General features: G+C 45.3%; 1 pseudogene; it reads left to right on the forward strand.

Annotated features, from left to right (window-relative positions):
- Positions 1–11,566: 11,566 nt before the first annotated feature.
- On the forward strand, positions 11,567–11,769 carry LOC122942698 (annotated as a pseudogene).
- The last annotated feature ends 830 nt before the right edge of the window (positions 11,770–12,599 follow it).

The following is a 12,599-nucleotide window of genomic DNA, read 5'->3' on the forward strand; positions in this document are numbered from 1 at the left end:
TGGTTGTTTTTTTGGCTAAAGCCTACATCAGGGTGAAGCTGTCACACCAAGTGCATTTAACCAGCAATAGTCTGTTTATTTTCTGGCCATATACTACATCAGGGGCAAGCTGCGCCTGTCACCAAGTGCATTTAACCCTCAATGGTGTGGTTGTTTTTTTGGCTAAAGCCTACATCAGGGTGAAGCTGTCACACCAAGTGCATTTAACCAGCAATAGTCTGTTTATTTTTTGGCCATAACCTACATCGGGGCAAGCTGCGCCTGTCACCAAGTGCATTTTACCCTCAATGGTGTGGTTGTTTTTTTGGCTAAAGCCTACATCAGGGTGAAGCTGTCACACCAAGTGCATTTAATCAGAAATAGTCTGTTTATTTTCTGGCCATATACTACATCAGGGGCAAGCTTCGCCTGTCACCAAGTGCATTTAACCCTCAATGGTGTGGTTGTTTTTTTGGCTAAAGCCTACATCAGGGTGAAGCTGTCACACCAAGTGCATTTAACCAGCAATAGTCTGTTTATTTTCTGGCCATATACTACATCAGGGGCAAGCTGCGCCTGTCACCAAGTGCATTTAACCCTCAATGGTGTGGTTGTTTTTTTGGCTAAAGCCTACATCAGGGTGAAGCTGTCACACCAAGTGCATTTAACCAGCAATAGTCTGTTTATTTTTTGGCCATATACTACATCAGGGGCAAGCTGCGCCTGTCACCAAGTGCATTTAACTCTCAGTAGTGTGGTTGGTCAAGCTGTCACACCAAGTGCATTTAATTTAGCATTTTCCTAATTTAGTGGTTTCTGCTGTATCAGGCCTACTTTAAATACATCCCTAAAAGGGTATATCAGAATCAAGGTGCTGATAGGGTCATTCTGAATAACTTCACACACACGCTACTGTGCATTTCCGAGTCTAATTCTGTCAGTAAATCTATACCTGTCACCCAGCGCCTAAATACTAGGCCTCAAATTTATATCCCGCTAAATCTGTCGTTACCGCTGTACTGTTCTGGCTGGGCAAGTTATTTAGTGTCCGTCAAAGCACATTTTTTGTTCTGGGTTGAAATACAATTCCCAATTTAGCAATTTCCTAATTTAGTGGTTTCTGCTGTATCAGAGCTATTTGAAATCTATCCCTAAAAGGGTATATAATATTCAAGGTGCACATAGGGTCATTCAGAATAACTTCACACACACGCTACTGTGCATTTCCAAGTCAAATTCTGTCAGTAAATCTATACCTGTCACCCAGTGCCTAAATACTAGGCCTCAAATTTATATCTCGCTAAATCTGTCGTTACCGCTGTACTGTTCTGGCTGGGCAAGTTATTTAGTGTCCGTCAAAGCACAGTTTTTGTTCTGGGTTGAAATACAATTCCCAATTTAGCAATTTCCTAATTTAGTGGTTTCTGCTGTATCAGGCCTACTTTAAATACATCCCTAAAAGGGTATATCAGAATCAAGGTGCTGATAGGATCATTCTGAATAACTTCACACACACGCTACTGTGCATTTCCAAGTCTAATTCCGTCAGTAAATCTATACCTGTTTCCCAGCGCCTAAATACTAGGCCTCAAATTTATATTCAGCTGAATTTGAATACAATACATTGGGCCAAATAATATTTTTCTTATTGTGGTGAACGGTAACTATGAGGAAAACATCTAGTAAGGGACGCGGACGTGGACATGGTCGTGGTGGTGTTAGTGGACCCTCTGGTGCTGGGAGAGGACGTGGCCGTTCTGCCACATCCACACGTCCTAGTGTCCCAGTAGCCGCCAGAATTTACAGCGATATATGGTGGGGCCCAATGCCGTTCTAAGGATGGTAAGGCCTGAGCAGGTACAGGCATTAGTCAATTGGGTGGCCGACAGTGGATCCAGCACGTTCACATTATCTCCCACCCAGTCTTCTGCAGAAAGCGCACAGATGGCACCTGAAAACCAACCCCATCAGTCTGTCACATCACCCCCATGCATACCAGGGAAACTGTCTCAGCCTCAAGTTATGCAGCAGTCTCTTATGCTGTTTGAAGACTCCGCTGGCAGGGTTTCCCAAGGGCATCCACCTAGCCCTTCCCCAGCGGTGAAAGACATAGAATGCACTGACGCACAACCACTTATGTTTCCTGATGATGAGGACATGGGAATATCACCTCAGCATGTCTCTGATGATGACGAAACACAGGTGCCAACTGCTGCGTCTTTCTGCAGTGTGCAGACTGAACAGGAGGTCAGGGATCAAGACTGGGTGGAAGACGATGCAGGGGACGATGAGGTCCTAGACCCCACATGGAATGAAGGTCGTGCCACTGACTTTCACAGTTCGGAGGAAGAGGCAGTGGTGAGACCGAGCCAACAGCGTAGCAAAAGAGGGAGAAGTGGGCAAAAGCAGAACACCCGCCGCCAAGAGACTCCGCCTGCTACTGACCGCCGCCATCTGGGACCGAGCACCCCAAAGGCAGCTTCAAGGAGTTCCCTGGCATGGCACTTCTTCAAACAATGTGCTGATGACAAGACCCGAGTGGTTTGCACGCTATGCCATCAGAGCCTGCAGCAAGGCATTAACGTTCTGAACCTTAGCACAACCTGCATGACCAGGCACCTGCATGCAAAGCATGAACTGCAGTGGAGTAAACACCTTAAAACCAAGGAAGTCACTCAGGCTCCCCCTGCTACCTCTTCTGCTGCTGCCGCCTCGGCCTCTTCTGCTGCTGCCGCCTCGGCCTCTTCCGCTGCTGCCGCCTCGGCCTCTTTCTCCGCCTCTGGAGGAACATTGGCACCTGCCGCCCAGCAAACAGGGGATGTACCACCAACACCACCACCACCTCCGTCACCAAGCATCTCAACCATGTCACACGGCAGCGTTTAGCTCTCCATCTCAAAAACATTTGAGAGAAAGCGTAAATTCCCACCTAGCCACCCTCGATCCCTGGCCCTGAATGCCAGCATTTCTAAACTACTGGCCTATGAAATGCTGTCATTTAGGCTGGTGGACACAGACAGCTTCAAACAGCTCATGTCGCTTGCTGTCCCACAGTATGTTGTTCCCAGCCGCCACTACTTCTCCAAGAGAGCCGTGCCTTCTCTGCACAACCAAGTATCCGATAAAATCAAGTGTGCACTGCGCAACGCCATCTGTGGCAAGGTCCACCTAACCACAGATACGTGGACCAGTAAGCACGGCCAGGGACGCTATATCTCCCTAACTGCACACTGGGTAAATGTAGTGGCAGCTGGGCCCCAGGCGGAGAGCTGTTTGGCGCACGTCCTTCCGCCGCCAAGGATCACAGGGCAACATTCTTTGCCTCCTGTTGCCACCTCCTCCTACTCGGCTTCCTCCTCCTCTTCTTCCACCTGCTCATCCAGTCAGCCACACACCTTCACCACCAACTTCAGCACAGCCCGGGGTAAACGTCAGCAGGCCATTCTAAAAACTCATATGTTTGGGGGACAGGCCCAACACCGCACAGGAGTTGTGGCAGGGTATAGAACAACAGACCGACGAGTGGTTGCTGCCGGTGAGCCTCAAGCCCGGCCTGGTGGTGTGTGATAATGGGCGAAATCTCGTTGCAGCTCTGGGACTAGCCAGTTTGACGCACATCCCTTGCTTGGTGCATGTGCTGAATTTGGTGGTGCAGAAGTTCATTCACAACTACCCCGACATGTCAGAGCTGCTGCATAAAGTGCGGGCCGCCTGTTCGCGCTTCCGGCGTTCACATCCTGCTGCTGCTCGCCTGTCTGCGCTACAGCGTAACTTCGGCCTTCCCGCTCACCGCCTCATATGCGACGTGCCCACCAGGTGGAACTCCACCTTGCACATGCTGGACAGACTGTGCGAGCAGCAGCAGGCCATAGTGGAGTTTCAGCTGCAGCACGCACGGGTCAGTCGCACTACAGAACAGCACCACTTCACCACCAATGACTGGGCCTCCATGCGAGACCTGTGTGCCCTGTTGCGCTGTTTTGAGTACTCCACCAACATGGCCAGTGGCGATGACGCTGTTATCAGCGTTACAATACCACTTCTATGTCTCCTTGAGAAAACACTTAGGGCGATGATGGAAGAGGAGGTGGCCCAGGAGGAGGAGGAGGAGGAAGAGGGGTCATTTTTAGCACTTTCAGGCCAGTCTCTTCGAAGTGACTCAGAGGGAGGTTTTTGGCAACAGCAGAGGCCAGGTACAAATGTGGCCAGCCAGGGCCCACTACTGGAGGAGGAGGATGAGGATGAAGCATGGTCACAGCGGGGTGGCACCCAACGCAGCTCGGGTCCATGACTGGTGCGTGGCTGGGGGGAAAGGCAGGACGATGACGATACGCCTCCCACAGAGGACAGCTTGTCCTTACCCCTGGGCAGCCTGGCACACATGAGCGACTACATGCTGCAGTGCCTGCGCAACGACAGCAGAGTTGCCCACATTTTAACGTGTGCGGACTACTGGGTTGCCACCCTGCTTGGATCCACGCTACAAAGACAATGTGCCCACCTTACTTCCTGCACTGGAGCGTGATAGGAAGATGCGCGAGTACAAGCGCACGTTGGTAGACGCGCTACTGAGAGCATTCCCAAATGTCACAGGGGAACAAGTGGAAGCCCAAGGCCAAGGCAGAGGAGGAGCAAGAGGTCGCCAAGGCAGCTGTGTCACGGCCAGCTCCTCTGAGGGCAGGGTTAACATGGCAGAGATGTGGAAAAGTTTTGTCAACACCCCACAGCTAACTGCACCACCACCTGATAAGCAACGTGTTAGCAGGAGGCAACATTTCACTAACATGGTGGAACAGTACGTGTGCACACCCCTCCACGTACTGACTGATGGTTCGGCCCCATTCAACTTCTGGGTCTCTAAATTGTCCACGTGGCCAGAGCTAGCCTTTTATGCCTTGGAGGTGCTGGACTGTTGCAGTGGTGGGTGACGTGAAGCCTGATTCTCTGCTATGATATGAAGACTGATTCTCTGCTGACATGAAGCCAGATTGTCTGTTACGGACCTCTCACCTCTGCCTGGGTGCTGGGCCTAAATATCTGACAATGGACTGTTGCATTGGTGGCTGACGTGAAGCCTGATTCTCTGCTATGATATGAAGACTGATTCTCTGCTGACATGAAGCCAGATTGTCTGTTACGGGACCTCTCTCCTCTGTCTGGGTGCTGGGCCTAAATATCTGACAATGGACTGTTGCATTGGTGGCTGACATGAAGCCTGATTCTCTGCTATGATATGAAGACTCATTCTCTGCTGACATGAAGCCAGATTGTCTGTTACGGGACCTCTCTCCTCTGCCTGGGTGCTGGGCCTAAATATCTGAGAATGGACTGTTCCAGTGGTGGGTGACGTGAAGCCAGATTCTCTGCTATGGGACCTCTCTCCAATTGATTTTGGCAAATTTTTTTTTTTTTTTTTTTTTTTTTTATTAATTTCCCTATCCACATTTGTTTGCAGGGGATTTACCTACATGTTGCTGCCTTTTACAGCCCTCTAGCCCTTTCCTGGGCTGTTTTACAGCCTTTTTAGTGCCGAAAAGTTCGGGTCCCCATTGACTTCAATGGGGTTCGGGTTCGGGACGAAGTTCGGATCGGGTTCGGATCCCGAACCCGAACATTTTCGGGAAGTTCGGCCGAACTTTTTGAACCCGAACATCCAGGTGTTCGCTCAACTCTAGTCAGAGGTCAAGTAAGGTCAGGTCACTGGATGACATCACAAGGGCTCTGACGGAACACTCAACAATGGGGCCGTGACATCACAATGAACAATGCATAGATACCTTTTTTTTTTTTTCTCTCTCACTTACTACTCTCCATTGATCGGTCATTCTGCTTGGCGCGCTTTGGCACCAGGAATTTCGTGCGAAGAAAAGGCGTGACCAAAAGTGGTGGGTGGAGCTATGCAGATCCGAAAAACACGAAGTGGAGCATACTGTTGATTTCAGAGCGTAGGACGCACGTTTTCCCTGGTTTGTGAGAGAAAGAAGCCTTCCGGACTGTGTTTGGGGCTGAGGCCTATAGACTGTTGCCTTGAGAAGTGCTCTGCGTTTGCGAATAGCGGCCCCGTTGTCGAGGCCGAGCGGGTTATCGCTTCTCGGCCTTTTGGCTACGATCAAGGCATGTCCGGACGTAGCCAAGGCCGAGGCTGAGAGGGCGAGCATGGGCGTTACTATTCGCACTGCAAGGACCGGGGACTACCGGGTCAGGAACGGTTTCAGAATCGATATCGAGGAGACGAGGAAAGAGAAGATTACCTTGGAGTTCCTGGTGCACGAGGTATTGTTTAAAATTTTGAATGTTAGACGTGAGGAGATACTATGCTTACAGGATCCAAAGAGAGGACAATTCACGCTGGTTCTTACTAACGCTGCATCGTGTCATAATCTGCTGGTCTTTCTAAAAGCAAATGAGCAAAATCCGGTATTGGATGGTGTAGCTTTCACTGTGTAGTATAATGATGATGTGCCTCTTGTCGTTTTTATGCATAACCCTTATGTACCGATGGAAAACATTTTGGTTTTCCTGAAGATGTATTGTGAGGAAGTGCGCTTTTCGCATAAAGTATTAAATTCTGAGGCCTTGTGGACTGGAAAGTACAATTTTTTTGCAAAATTTAAAGCTGATCTGTCCAGGCCTGGTGGCTTGTGCTATCCCCCTATGACCTTCTCGATAGGGAGGGACAGGGGCTTTTTGTTCTTTCCAGGCAATCCACATTACTGTAGGCGGTGTAAGACCTATGGACATACTGTAGATGAATGCAGAGATACTTCGTTGAGATGTTCCAATTGTAATCAGGAGGGTCACCTCTCTAAGTCATGCCCAAACCCGGTGGTTTGTAATGTGTGCGGAAAAACAGGTCACGCGTTTAGAGAACGTCCTCTGAACACTAAGCCCAAGCCCAAAGCAACAAGAACTTACTCTGAGGTGACAAGGTCATGGCCAAAAGAGTCTTATGTCAGGAAGGATCCAGCCCCAGAAATAAGGCAAGAGAGCATTATGGATACCTGTGAGGCCAGTGAAGGTGGAGGAGAGGATGCAGGGGGTGAAGGAGGAGGAGGTGAGGATGAAGGTGAGATGGCTTCTTCTCCTTTGGATGTTTTGTTACCGCCGTCCTCAGCCTCAGAAATAAGGCAAGAGAACGTCATGGATACCTGTGAGGCCAGTGAAGGTGAAGGAGATGATGCAGGAGACGAAGGAGAAGGAGATGAGGAAGAAGGAGAGATGGTTTCTTCTCCTTTGGATGGTTTGGTGTTGCCGTCAGATGAAGAAACAGGACTACAAGGAGACGGGGAAGCAGAAGTTCCTTTGTCTAGTTCACCAATTATATATGGAAGTGAGCCGCAAGAGAAGAGTGAGGGCGGGAGTGAGGATGGAGGTCAAGGGGACTATACTAGAGGAGATCTCAGTTTTGAAGAGGCACGTCTAGACTTGTCTGCTAAAAGACCTAGACTTTCATTAGAGAGAGAGGAATCTCCTAAAAAGGAGAGACGGTCCCCATGCCCTGAGGGAGCAAGTGACATTCTTTTTTTAGAAGGAGCCGGGACTGGGGACTCTACTTATGGTTACCACCCTCTAGGAGAAGAAGGCTGAGGTCAATATGGGGGATTGGGAATTACACCGCCCAAAAATGTAAAATATGGGCGAGAAACTTACATGTAATGTCTTATCCTTGAATGTGCGGCTCCTCAAATCAAGAGCAAGGAGGACGGCAATTTTTGACTTTTTGAAAAATCAAGAGGCAGACATTATATGCTTGCAGGAATGCGGAATAGCAGAATCACTGGGCGTGGGTGAATGGGAATATGGGGAGTCAGTGTGGTCAGGGGAGTGTGGAAATAGGAATTCTGGGGTAGGGGTCTTACTAAAAAAATAGGATGATGAGTGTGGATTTGTATGTAGTGGTGGAAGCTGGGAGATGTGTGGTGGTGATAATTAAGTATAAAAAATGGAAAATTAGGGTCATAAATGTGTATGGCTCAAAAAAAAAAAGAGGAGCGTGTGTAATTTGGTAAAAACTGAATGCAAATTTGTTGGGGAGGATAGACACTATACTATTGGGTGATTTCAACTGTGTTATTGAGAAGGAGGAAAGGGATACATCTGGAAATAAGTTGTATCAACTAATACCTGATTTTTCCTTTTTAGATACATCAGAGGTCATGATGGGGAAACCACCACCGTGTATGTTTAAGTCAGACAAAGGAAACATAGAATCTAGGATAGACTTTATTTTTATATCAAAAAATATAAAATGTGTAAGATTTTGGCAGGAGGATGTAGTGTTTACAGATCACATGTGTTTAAAATGTTGTGTGAAAGGGGATGTTAGAAGAATGTATGGTAGAGGAATTTGGAAGCTGAATGTTGCTTTATTGGATGATGAGAAAATAATGGGTTTGTTCAGGATTGAATATATGAAGTGGAGAGGAAGGAAGAAGGATTTTGAAGATGTGTTAGAATGGTGGGATTGGATGAAAGATAGGGTTAAGAAATTTTTTTCAAAATGGGGAGGAAAAAAAGCAAGAATGTTGAGGAATGAATATAAAGATTTAAGTATGAGATTAGAATGGCTTAAAAAATTGAATAAATTAGGCGTGAATGTGGATGATTTGGTGTTGAAAGCAAGGAATGAAATGAGGCAGATTATTGAGAGGAAAGGAAAAGAAATAATATTTCGTTCCAAAGTAGAAAATGTGGAAAAGAATGAGAAGTGCACGAGATTTTTCTTTAAAAAAGTGTGTGAGAGGAAGGATGATATGGAGGAGATAATAAATAAGGAAGAGCAGTGTGTAAGTGGGGAAGAGGTGATTAAGGGTCCATTCACACGTCCGTTTTTTCTTTCCTGATCTGTTCCGTTTTTTCAGGAACAGATCAGGACCAGATCTGGACCCATTCATTTTCAATGGGTCCTGGAAAAAATCGGACAGCACAATGTGTGCTGTCCGTTTCCGTTGTTCCGTTCCGCATGTCCGTTTAAATATAAAACATGTCCTATTCTTGTCCTGAAAAATCGGATCCTGGTACAATACAAAGTCAATGGATCCGCAAAAAACGGATGACATTCGGATGTCATTCCGTATGTCATCCGTTTTTTGCGGATTCCGTTCCTGGAAACACATAACAAATTTTTTTTTTTTTCAAAGAAATCCAAACAACTTTATTTGATTATTGAAATGTATACATGTTCCCGTTTTTTGCGGATCCGCAAAAAACGGATGACATACGGATGACATACGGAAACATTTTCAGGAACAACGGATCCGCAAAAAAACGGACCGTTTTTCAGGATGAAAAAAAACAGGACGTGTGAATGGACCCTAAGGTAGTGGAAGAGTTTTTTTCAGTTTTGTATGCAAAAAAGTGGGTGGATAGGAATCTAATGGAGGATGTGGTGAAGTGTCTTGTGGGTAAGCTAAGTAAGGAGGATGGTGAGGAAATGTGTGTGGAAATGACTATGGAAGAAATAAAGAAGAATGTGTTTGGTGCAAAAAGGAATAAGACTCCTGGGAAGGATGGGATCCCGGTTGAGTTGTATGTGAGAGCATGGGAATGGATGGGAGAAGATTTGTTTGAAGTATGTAGAAGTATGTGGCAGAGAGGGGTTTTGAGTAAAACAATGAAGGAAGGAGTAGTAGTATTAATTTTTAAGAAAGGAGAGAAAAAGAGAGTGGAGAATTGGAGAACAATTACTTTGTTAAATACAAACTACAAGATTTATAGTAAATTTTTGGCTAATCGTATGCGTGGTTTTGTGTGGAAAGTAATTGGTGAAGATCAAGTATGTGCTGTTCCTGGGAGAAGTATGACTGAAAATGTAATGTTAATAAGAGATATGATTGGGGACTGTATGGATAGGAAACAGAAAGTATGGTATTGGCAGTTGATTTTGAAAAGGCGTTTGATCGTGTTGCGCATGAATATATGTTTAAGGTTTTGAAAGAAATGGATTATCCAGAGTGTTTTTTGAAGTGTGTAAGGAGTTTATATCATGGAGTGTGTAGTGAAATATTGGTTAATGGTCATTTAAGTAAGAGGATAAATGTGAATTCCGGTGTGAGACAGGGATGTCCGATGTCCCCTGTTTTATTTATTAGTGTTATTGAGGTGTTGATGTGTTTAGTTAGGAGAGATAAGGTAATGAGGGGTATGTTAGTTCCAGGAAGTGGGGGAAAGTATGTTAATATTTTGGGTTATATGGATGACGTGGTAATAATGAATGATAGTCTGGCTGCAATGGGGAGAGGTAGATTAATTTTGGATTTTTTTTGTGGAGCGTCTGGTTTTAAGGTTAATTGGAATAAGTGTTTGTTTAAATGTTTTGAGGATAGCCGTGTGAGAATGGAGGGTGTAAAATATGAAGAGGGGGCAATGAAAGTTTTAGGGGCGCTCTTTAATGATGGTTTGAAAGGGAATGAAAGTTGGGATGAATGTGGGAAAAGAATTGAAAGGAAGTTTAATTTTTGGAGATTGAGGAATTTAAGTTTGTCTGGGAAAGTGCTGATTGTTAAATCTGTTATTTTGAATGTGGTGTGGTTTGTGTTTAGTATTTTTCCGACAAATGTAATGAAGGTGAGAAAGGTGGAGAAAATGGTGTTTTCTTTTATATGGGGTAGTAGGATGGAGAAATTAAAAAGGGAGCATGTATGTAAATTGAGAGAGAGAGGTGGGCTTGGCCTTCCAAATTTTGAGATTTTCTTGAGAATATCGTATATAAAATTGTTTGTGGTAATGAATGAGAAAGAGAATAAATGTGCATATATGATGAGTTATATGGCGGGATGGATGTTGTATGGCTTGAGATGGAAGGGAAGGGATGCAAGGGTGCCGGTTGCTTTTAAATGTCCTGGATGGTATATGGTGGTTGAGAAGTTCATTAGGAAATATGTTTGTTAGCAATTAAGAGGAATGAGTTCAAAAATAAGAAAATGATAATAAATGTGATACGTAAGAATGAAATTGTCTGTGATATTATGGGTTTGAGATCAAATGAGGCTGAAGAAGTATGGAAGAAATTAATTATAAAGGGTGTGTCAAATAGACAAAAAGATGTAGTGTGGATGAGTTTACAGAATATCCTGCCTGTTAGAGAGGTACAGAAAAGGAGAGACTTAGTTAAGTCAGAGTTTTGTCCGAGGGAAGGATGTGGTGCGAGTGAGAGTGTTAGACATTTGATTTGGGATTGTAAATATGCACAGTCTGTATGGAAAGGTATGGGAAAAATGGTTAAGGATTTGACAGGTGTAACTTTTATTGACTGGAGAGTAGCAATGTTTGGTTTTGGGGCAAGTGGAAAGCAGAATGTAAAGATGCTGTGGTTTATAATGGTATGTGTAATAGAATGCTTGTGGGATGTGAGGAATTTATGTGTGTTTAAAAGAGAAGTAGTGACAGTAAAGAGTTGTATGAGATTAATATTATTTGGAATGTATAGTATATATTGTTGGGATAAGATATACGGTGATGGTATAGATAGTGAGGGAGTCTGGAAATTTAAGAAGTGGAGGTTTTTGGTTGAAACGAATGAATAAATAAAAGAAAGAAACCACAATGATGAGGCCAGAAAGCTTGACGATCTAAAGAAGGATTATTAAGAGCTTTTAGTTACTGACCACTGATGTGGTTAAAAAAATAAAAAAAAAATCTGTTCTTATCAGTTTAATATCTGATACGTCCCCTATCTGGGGACCATATATTAAATGGATTTTTCGAACAGGGAGATGGAAAAAGAGCTTGCTCTGTCCACGCCACGCATTGACCTGGTATTGCAGTACCTCCAGGACCGGTGCACCCCTTCTAATCTGGTATCAAAAAAACTGAATGAAATTGAGTGATGGATGTCAAGGATCCTTCCAGCAAGCAAGTGGAAAGTTGCTGTGTCCTGCCTCAGCAGTCCTGCACTTCAGCTTCTCCTTCCTCTGTCAGGGTTTTGCTGTGCTGCTTTCTGCATCCCTGGTGCTGCTGCATCTAGCCTGTCAATCTCTTAATTGCATCACCTGTGTGTGGGTTTGTTCCAGCACCAAGCAACCCAGCCAGCCAGTCACCTCTCCTCACACAGTCCAAATCCAATTAAGATTGAGATAGAGGGTATATCTATTACCCAGGGATGCCAGAATTCTGTAGAAAATGTCATCAGTTCGGCCATGTACAAGCTGGCTGCACGGAGGAGGCGGGGTTCTGTGGAAAGTGCCAACAAGCAGGACATAAAAGCGCTGACTGTCAAAATGAGATAATCTGTAATCTTTGCAGAACTAAAGGGCACGCATTTAAAGACTGTCCAAAACGAGCTTGGAAATCTTATGCGGATGCTGCTGCAAGCAAGGTGCCTGAGGCCCCAAAGAGGCCGGAAATTGCTCCAGAACCCATGGCGAGAAAGCCTGAGCTTAGGATGCCAAAGACTATGACTATACCTGGACCATCTGGTGTGTTGATGGCAGATCCTGTGGAAAAGGCTCCTGAGACATCTACTTCTGCAAAGGTAGTGGGGAAACCTGCTACTGGCGCGGGGGTAAGGGAGAAAGCCACTGGAGGAGATGTCATGGAATTAGAGATGAGTGACCAGAAAAGAAAAGGAAGTAGTCAAGAAGAACATGGTATCAAAATTAAGAGGGCTATTCGCCAAAGTA

This window comes from Bufo gargarizans, chromosome 6 (assembly GCF_014858855.1).
Source record: "Bufo gargarizans isolate SCDJY-AF-19 chromosome 6, ASM1485885v1, whole genome shotgun sequence".
Taxonomy (NCBI): Eukaryota; Metazoa; Chordata; class Amphibia; order Anura; family Bufonidae; genus Bufo; species Bufo gargarizans.